Source organism: Trichosurus vulpecula, chromosome 8 (assembly GCF_011100635.1).
Source record: "Trichosurus vulpecula isolate mTriVul1 chromosome 8, mTriVul1.pri, whole genome shotgun sequence".
NCBI classification, from domain to species: Eukaryota; Metazoa; Chordata; class Mammalia; order Diprotodontia; family Phalangeridae; genus Trichosurus; species Trichosurus vulpecula.
Window position 1 is genome coordinate 146,231,725 of NC_050580.1, and position 10,013 is coordinate 146,241,737.

General features: G+C 38.9%; 1 pseudogene; it reads right to left on the reverse strand.

Moving 5' to 3' along the window:
• Positions 1-8,752: 8,752 nt before the first annotated feature.
• LOC118828629 lies at positions 8,753-9,142 on the reverse strand (annotated as a pseudogene).
• Between the last annotated feature and the right edge of the window lie 871 nt (positions 9,143-10,013).

Sequence of the window (10,013 nt, forward strand, 5' to 3'; positions counted from 1 at the left end):
CCTGTGGAGTCTAGGGTAGCCTGCAAATGGAGGAGAGGGAGAAGTGGGGCACAGCCGAGCAATTCTAAAGTTTGAATTTTAAAGAATTAGCAAGTGCCCTTGATTTTTCCACTCAAGAGTCACATCAGTGGCTGAAAGTTCCAAAACGTGTTACCAAATCTCCCAGGACAGAAACTGTATTGGCAAATGGGCTGAGGGGCTGGGGGTGGGGGAGAAAAACACCTCCCTATTGCTATCCCATTAGACACACCAATGTTTTGAACTTCCTCATGGAAGAGATGAAGCAAACCTTCTTTAGGTTGGCAACTTGGCATATTTCTAATTCATGTCAGGTAGAAATGAGGTTCCAGGTGCTTTGAGGAACTGCAGAATAAATGACAGAACCAGTGGGACAAACTCATTTGAAAACACGAAGCAGTCCTTTGTCCATGCTCTGCATATTCTTGAATCCATGTGGTCTCTTCAAGGTCAGGAAGAGAAAAGGACAAAGTAAAAACAAAGTGAGGATCAGAATGAAGTTAGACATGTCTAACATCAAAGGTTAGATAGACAGTCACTGATGCTAGAAGGCAGAAACTTAAAGGTTGATATTTTTATAACCTTTTAAAAATTATTATTATTTTAACAACTTTAATAGCACAGAACACCAGAGGGCCATTGTTACATGAACTTTGCTTATTTGCCACAATCTACTCTGACCACCCAGGCATCTGCAAAATAAAGATGACTTTCTTTTCTGAAAATCTTACCAACTCTTGACTACCCACATCAAGCAGAAGACAGCAATTCTTTGTCCTTGGATCAAGTCATAATCTTGTGGATTATATGGACATAGATGTTGTAACTAACCTTAAAATAGGAGAAAAAGGAGTCTGACCCCTCTTCTAGGTTGCCAGGTTCTCCCAGGACTATATCCAGTCCAACATGCACTGGGCCAGAACAGAAGGGCCCTTGAATAGAAAAGGGTATGGATACAGTCCTCCAGCCCCTTTAGCTTAACAGCTGTGTTTTGTTTGTTTGTTTGTTTTAACATTAGGCTAGAATGTGGCATTCCAAACTGAGCACAATAATCCCAATGTGGTCTGTCCAATGCAGATTACAGTGAGGCTGTCTCCTACTACATTCATGTCATTGTACATCTCTTAATACAGCTTAAGATAGCATTAGCTCTTTTGGCTGCTATGTCACATTTTCAAATTTAATTTGTGTTTGCAATTCACTGAAATCCCCTCATCTTTGTCACACAACCTATCACTAGCTGTGTCTTCCCTAGTCCTGTACCTATGAAATGTATTTTTAATGTAAATGTAGACTTTTACATTTATTCTCTAATAAGTATCATTTTATTGGACTTGGCCCACAGTTCTACCCTATCAAGATCTTCTTACATAATGACGTAGTGTACTTGTCCTTCCCAGTTTTATTTCATTTGCACATTGATAAGCATGGTTTCTAAGGCTTCATCCAAGTCATTGATATATATGTTGAAACAAATGTTGCTTGTCCTTTGGTTTTGAAGAGGACCAATAACATCACAGGGTGATTGATGTCTTGACTTTTGAGTGAATAGGATTTAAGTGAGGCTGAGTTGCACAAAATCGTCAGCCTCACTATCTTCCTGAGTCACAGAAGTCCAGTGTCAGGACAAAAATCAAGATGATTGATGGTGGCCCAGGATGCAGTGGATGACCTTGGTATCTTAGATGCCTGACCAAGTTCTGAGCAGTCCACAGCACCTGCTTCAGCCACCTTGGTGGCCATTGGAACAAATTGTTCTCATTTGACCATTTTGCCAGGGGAAGTCTTTACATGCTTGAGATGGATATTCACCTAACTCACTGACAGGTTTGAGGCCTATTGGTTACCCTCAACCTGGCTTAGTCAGTCTGCTAAGATGGTTTGCTGGGGTATGACTGTTCACGTGCTGCAGCTTCTTGGAGCCATAGGGAAGAATTGGGTGAATCAGGTAGACACCAAAGGTGGATGAGCAGCCCTGAAAAGGGCTTGGAAAGCCCTCACACCAGAGATGCTCATCTTTCTGAACACCACATACACCCTGTCGGAGCAAGTACAGGCAAGACTAGATCACAGCAGCACTCCTCTAAGGAAAAAAACGCTCCTAGGTGACGTTGATCCATTAACAACTCCTCCATGGGCCCAGTTGTTCAACCAGCTTCAAATCTACCTAACTTAACTATTATCTCCTCATTTTATCCACAAGAATAGCAGGAGGGACTTTATTAAATTCTTTGCTAAAACTTAGGTAAAGTTACTATGTCCAAAAAAAAAGGGAGAGGGAAATGAAATTAGTCTGACATGACCTGTTCTTGATGATATCATTCTGGCTTGACGAAACCACTGCTTCCCTTTCCATTAAGGTTCACAAATCATCCCTTTTAACATCTTCTAGAATTTTGCCAGGAATTGGGAATTGAGATGCCATTTGCCTCCCTCCCTTCTTTGCTATTGCCTGTGATCTTTCAACAATGACAAATGCCATGTCTTTCAGCACACAAGTATGCTATTAACTCATTACCTGCTTGTTTCCTCCTGATCACTGATTCTGTAATGTGTCCTTGGAAGACACTCCTAACCAGCTTCTCTGTTGCTTCCCTCTGGAACAAATGGCTTTCCAGCCATGTTACCTTGTATTCTGATATATTGAAGTTGACTCTTGATTTCAATTGCTCTTGGCTGGCCCTGCATTGCTACTCCTCATTGAATCGCTATTGGTAGAAGTTATGTCTTTATGGTGATTGTTATACGGCTGTAAGACATGGAACATAATCTCCAGTAAACTGATAATGAGTATTACAGAGAGGGCAGTGGAGAGTTGCAGGATAGGTGCAGGTATGACAAATGAAGAACTTTTTAGAGCAGTAGTAAAAGATGTGATCAAGAAAACATGATAGAGGATAAACTGATCACATGGCAAGAGTGAACCATAGCCTGTGAGGAATCCAATGTCAAGAGAAAGTGAGGTTGTTTGCCAGAACATTGAATGTATGCCTTATGCATGGGAGGGCATGGGCAAGTGTCACACAGGATGGGCAGGCATTGATGGATTATAGTCTACATCATCAAAAGAAATAACTAAATTGATAAGATCCCAAAGCTATTTGAGCATTTGTCACTATTTAGTGTACCTGGCAAATGCTCCTTACAGAAGTGTTCATTTTTGAGCTATGCAGTATGAGAACATTTCACACTGCATTCCCCATTAGATTTCCTAACCTTCCTCATTTTGATAGAAAGTCACTTGAAGTCTACTAATGGAACCTCATTTCTTAGCATTTGTAGTAACCCATGCATCCCGCATACACATGAAAGGGAAGCAAAGGATGCATGCAAAGTAGGTCACCAGGGACTAATGGTGTTGATTCAGCGCAAAATCTAGGTCAATGACTTTTTGGCTCAGCCTACTTTGCCATGGGGATTTTGATAAAATGTTATAGTTCCAGCGTCCTTGACTGGCAGGTTTTCCTAGTGGTTGTCTGAATAAGCCTGTTTCCCCTTAACACTATCACAGAGGAGGAAGAAAGAGAATAAAATAAAGGTTTGTTGAACCAACATCAGTCTTAACAGGTCTGGTGACCTACTTGGCACCTACCTGCTATCAGTCATAGGTCATCAAAGGTTTTCTGGATGGTGTGTAGCCACAGAGGGTTATTTATAGCCCAGACCTTTCAGGATAGAGACTCTTTGCCTCTCTCCCTTGCATAAAGGAAGAAAAACAATAACCAGTGCAATGATAAAGGCAGGGTGAGGATAAAATTGATTTAAAGACCGCAAAGACGTCAGAGTTAAGTTTTAAGTTAGGTCTTGCCATGCATTTCACACAGGCTTGCTTATATGCCACTCATTGGGGTAGTCAAACATTTGGAGCTCTTAGAGATTAGTGCTATGAACAGACACAAGAGCTTTTGTTCTTATTCCAGGAAGAATGTTTGCCTGAGAGGGTCTGGACAGTTTGCAGAGTAAGCCTTTCGTATTTTCTGCAAGTTTGTGGCAAATCGTGCTGTGTGCCATTAGGATTTTTATATGCAGTGACATTTACCATTGCCTGTCCATAGTAAGACAAGAAAATGGAGGGAAAACACCATATGGTCCATTAAGATTCATTTATTAATGAAGTACATTCAAAGCAATAATTATTTCACTACCCAGAAATCCAACATGTGCCTGCCAGTGACAGACAGGATCATTTCCCAGAATTTCTTGGTTCTTTTCTCTTGCATAGAACATTATTTTTAAGGTTGGCTTAGGACATGATTGTCACTAACCAACCACTTTAAATGTGAAACTGCTGTGGTGGGCTAAAACATAGAGATGAGCAATGCAGCCTCCCCCTCAGCATATAACCTCTTCTTGTCTTTAAAACAGTTTTATAATTTTAACATCTTAATCTGTCTTATTTTTCTATCTCCACTTAAAAAATAAATTTTATTGCAATCTTGGGTTTTAACAGCACTCCAATTTCCCCCTTATATCTTACCTTCTCCCAAAGAGCCATCCCTTAATAAATTTAAAGGAAAAAAGAAAAAATTCAGCAAAACTCATCAGTACATTGAAAAAAACCTGAATATTCCACATCCAAAGCCTCCCCCAACGCCTGCCACTTCTGCAAAGCAGTAGGGGGAATCAGCACCATCATTTCTGACCTTAAGCTTCACCCAGGGGTGTGTTGCAGCTGGTATGTGCCAGCTCGGGAGATAAAATTGTTAAATTTTCAGTTAGAGCACAGTCATCTTAAAATTGGCAGATGTGACAGATCAGGGCTTGATTTAATCCTTTGCTAATTGTTCAGATTTAAGAAAGTGATTGGAGAAAAATTTATAATGCATGTTAAACAAAAGTTTGTCCTGCATACATTTTTACCAGCACATCCCTGGCCTGACCATTTTTCCCTTCCAGTGAGCCATTCCTCATAATAAAGAATACAAGGGAAAGAAAGGTGTGTTGGGGTGGAGGTGGGGTGGGGGGGAAGGGAAGGGGAAGCAATTTCAACCACTGACTATCACATCAGTTGAGTCTGATAGCATATATTGCATTTCACATTCATATTCTCCAATCTTTGCAAAGATGATAAGCAGGAAGAGGAAAGGCACATTTTCTCATGTCTTCTTCTGGGCCAAGCTTTGTCTATGACTGTTTTCTGCAAATAGCTTTTCTGCCTCAGTTATTCCTTCCAGGAGCTGGAGTTACTTTCAGTGTCTGATCTGTTCAGTTCCATTTTTAACATTGGATTGTGATAATGTACTCTTTTTAAAAATTGTATTTATTTCATTCTGAACTTAAGAAATAAAATAAGCATTTCCATAACAAAAACAAACATAACAAAATATGATTGCATGTGAAACTATAAATCTATTATATACAACTTAGTATTCCTTTTAAATCTATAATAAAGTTATGTAACTTTCTTTTTTCCTCTTTTTTTCTTCCCCTCCTATCCCCACCCTAGAAATGGCTACCATTAGACACAAATGTGTGTGTGTGTAAAACTATTCTATACATACTTCTATTTATTAGTTCTTTCTCTGGATACAGATAGCATCTTTTTCATATGTCCTAATTAATTTGATTATTTATAATAGTCAAACAGAACTGGTCACTCAAAGTTGTTCTTAAAACAATATTGTTGTTACTGTATACAGTGTTTTCTCAGTTCTGCTTATTTTGCTCTTCATTATTTCATGCAAGTCTATCCATGTTTTCCTAAGATCACCAAGCTCATCATTTCTTATAGCACAGTAGAAAGTATTCCATCACACTCATATACCACAACTTATCCAACCATTCCACCACTGATGGGCATCCCTGCAATTCCCAGTTCTTTGCCACCACAAAGAAATGTGTGATAAATATTTTAAAACATACAGGTTCTTTTCCTTTTTCCCCAATCATCTTGGGAAGCAGACCTGGTAGTGGTACTGCTGGGTCAAAGGATATAGGCAATTTAATGATTCTAAATTGTTCTCCAAATTGGTTGGATCAGTTCACAGTTCTACCAACAGTGAATTAGTGTCCCAATAACTCACTTTCTATAATGTCTTTTTAATCAGCTTTTGTTATGTGTGGGTATACTTTATGGCTGAATGTTAAGTTAATGTAAATGATATGAAAATATTTAGACTTTCCTCCTACCAGTAGAGAGGTGGTGGACTACAGAAGCTGAGACATACATTGGTCAGGCGTGGTGAATTTGTATGCTTTACTCAACTTGTACTTCTTTGCACAGGAAGAGTTCTGTTCGGTCAAGGGGGCTACTGAGAAGTGGCAGTGACATAAATGTCATTAATAAATGTGTTTAAAAAATAGCAATTAATAAATTCACTAAAAAATTTTCATGAGTAGGTATGGCACTATTTTGGCAGCTAGATGGTGCAATAGAGTGCCAGGCATAGAGACAGGAAGGCTGATCTTCCTGAGTTCAAATCTGGCCTCATATACTTACTAGCTGTGTGACCCAGGACAAGTCACTTAACCCTGTTTGCCTCAGTTTCTCATGTGTAAAATGAGCTGGAGAAGGAAATGGCAAACCACTCTAATATCTTGGCCAAGAAAACCCCAAATGGAGTCACAAAGAGTCAGACATAATTGAAAAGCAGCTGGACAACAACAACAAAATGAAATCATTTGCCTAGTAGTCATGAATATTTGGTTCTAGTCTTGCCTTTGACACATACACACAGTGTGACTTTAGACAAGTTAATTAACCTATCAGTGTTCAGATAAAGTATAAAGTATCCTAAACACTTATTGCAGTATCCTGCCAATTTCAAAAACACGGAGTCACAAGACTGTTGCAAATACATATTGGTAGAAAGAATTTCCTCACTGGGAATTCCCAACATCAATAAAGTCACAGGAAAAAAAAAAACAGATTCCTGGATCAGGACTCTATTTATACTTATATTGTGTTTGATATCTTGAATATGTGTCAATAGAAGGTAATGACTGATCCTTTTGTGAAATGTAAATGATGTGAAATTCAAACACATTTGTGGAAATTCGAACAGGTTTTTTTTGTTGGGGGTTTTTGGAGGGGGGAAGGCAAAGCAATCGGGATTAAGTGACTTGCCCAAGGTCCCACAGCTAGTAAGGGTCAAATGTCTGAGGCTGGATTTGAACTCAGGTCCTCCTGACTCCAGGGCCGGCACTCTATTCGCTGTACCACCTAAGTTTTTTTGAAGGCAAGAATTACTTTAATTAATAAAGAAAAGCAGGTAAGATATACAGTAGTTAAAATAAGTAACCAGACTGATCTTTGTAAAAATGTCCTAATTGGTACATTTATTAATTTTTGTTGCTTAGTTATTTTTCAGTCATGTGCAGCTCTTCTTGGCTCCTTTGGGGGTTTTCTTGGCAAAGATACTAGAGTGGTTCGCTATTTCCTTCTCCAGACTTATTCATTGCTCTCCCCAATTCTAGACACTAGTATCAGAATTGAGGTATACCAGAAGCCCAGGGCATTCAGAGAAATTGGTGGTGGACTGGGCTGGATTAACTGAAGTTTAGGAGTGGGATTGGAAATCCACTAAAGATAATCTAGTTATGAGTGAAGTTAGAGTTGATCCAGAGAGCTTCAAGCCACCAGAATGTAGGGCCAGAACAAGGTTATTAACTTTTTTTTTTTGTCATGGACACCATTGGAAGTCCAGTGAGGCCAATGGACCCCTTTTCAGAGTAAAGTTTTAAAATAATTGAAGGAAATCCTAAATTTCAGTTAGAGGTTAGTGAAAATAAAGATTTCACATCCAAGTTCCTAGATCCACTGAAAGCTATCCACAAACCCCTTGAGGGCCTGTGGATCCCAGATAAAGAGCTCCTGGGCTAGAAGGAGGGAACCAGATAGTGAGGGTCAAGACAGAGTTCAATAATGCATGGTCTGAAAAGGTGATAGAATATCCCACATATCAGGGAAATAAGAAAGTGGGGTGGAAGATGAATGAAAATGGCTAACAAAAAGCAAAAGCCAGTCAGAAAAAAGCCATGCTGAGGTTTGATCTGAGGTAGTTGAAAATGTGGGAACAAGAACTAAGCAGAGAAATCCAGGTCAGAATAGTTGTTTGCTCACTGAAATCTGTGGGCTAATCTCCTTTATTCCTATATTACCTTACCAGGACAGAACTCTTAAAAGTGAATGTAGTGCCCAAAGGCCTATAAAAGTGTGCATATCCTTTGATCCAGCAATACCACTACTAGGTCTGTATCTCAAAGACATTTTATTTTTTTTTAGTTTAATGTATTTCAATAGCAAACTTACAGGAACAGCATAGAAGACAGACACCATTAAAAACATGTACTTGCATGTAGGACAACTCAGAAAAGTATAGTAAAAGGATGGAATCTACCATATGATAAAAGTGCTACAAACACCATTTAGTTGCCATCAATAAGAAATTTACTTTTTAAAAAAATCCAAATGCTGGCATTGTCCAGAAAAACTTCACAGGTTTTTTTTTATAATTGGTACAAAGTTGAATCATTGAAACTTGTCCAGGGAAACTTTTTTTGACTGCATTAATGCTTTATGTCCTTGCATTTATATTCAAAATTCACACACAAATGAAAATGGAAAAAACTTGCCAATACCTGATTCTGTCCCCTATTTTTCCATTTGTAATCATATACTTAGATACCTTTTGACCTCATGGGAAAAATGATCTAACACTCAGAACCACCAATAATAGAAAGAAGAGATTTTTTTCTGTTTGAGAATGAAGAATGTTTCCCATCATAGTGGAGTTTAGGCACATTGTCCACACATGCGGAGCGCTAGCTGGATATCTTTGACACGTATGACATGTATAGGTTGGTGTCCTCAAACAAGCCAACCAGATAGGCTTCATTTGCCTCCTGAAAAGCACCAATTGCTGCACTCTGGAAGTGCAGATCTGTTTGGAAATATTGAGCAATTTCACTCACCAGACGCTGGAAGAGGAGTTTATGAATCAGAAGTTCTGTGGACTTCTGATAATGTCTGATTTCCCTGAAAGCTACAGGACTCAGCCTGTAGCAATAAGGTTTCTTGACCCCTCCAGTAGAGCGTGCACTCTTGCGAATGACTTTGGTAGCAAGGGGCTTTACCACCAGTGGATTTACAGGCAGTTTGCTTGGTATGAGACATGTTCCTGAGAACTTCTTCTACAACCCCCTTCTCTTTCGTCTGGGGCTTGAGAGCGAGAGTTGGCCCTAGCACTGGAGAGCTATGCTGTGAGCACCCCAAAGAGATTTTAAAAAGAGGAGGGAGGGGAAAGGACCTGTTTGTACAAAAGTATTTATATCAGCTCTTTTTGTGGTGGTCAAGAATTGGAAATTGAGGGGATGCCCATCAACTGGGGAATGGCTGAACAAGTTGTGGTATGTGAATGTGATGGAATATTATTGTGCTATAAGAAATGATGAGCAGGTGGGACTGCAGAAAAACCTGGAAAGACTTACATGAACTGATGCTGAGTGAAGTGAGCAGAACCAGGAGAACATTGTGCACAGTAACAGCAATATTACAAGATGAAGAATTGTGAATGACTTAGCTATTCTCAGCAATACAATGATCCAAGACAATCCCAAAGGACTCATGATGAAAAATGCTATCTACCTCCAGAGAAAGAACTGATGGTTTCTGAATACAGACTGAACCATACTATTTTTCACTTTATTTCCTCCTTTCATTTTTCTGTTTGAGCTTTCTTCCACAAAATAACAAATACGGAAATATGTTTTATATGATTGCATATATATAACCTATATTGGACTACTTACCATCTCAGGGAAAGTGGGAGGGGAATGAGGAAAGGATAGAATTTAGAACTCAAAACTTAAAATAAAATAAATGTTAAAAATTGTTTTTACATGAAATTATTTTTAAAAGTGAATGTAGCACGGAATTTCCTTCATAATGAGTCTGAATTTGGTCTTTAATGTTTGTCCAATTGGTTACATCTTGTTATATATTTCAATAATTCAACTGAGCCATGATCTTGTAAATGGGAGTATTCACAAGTAAA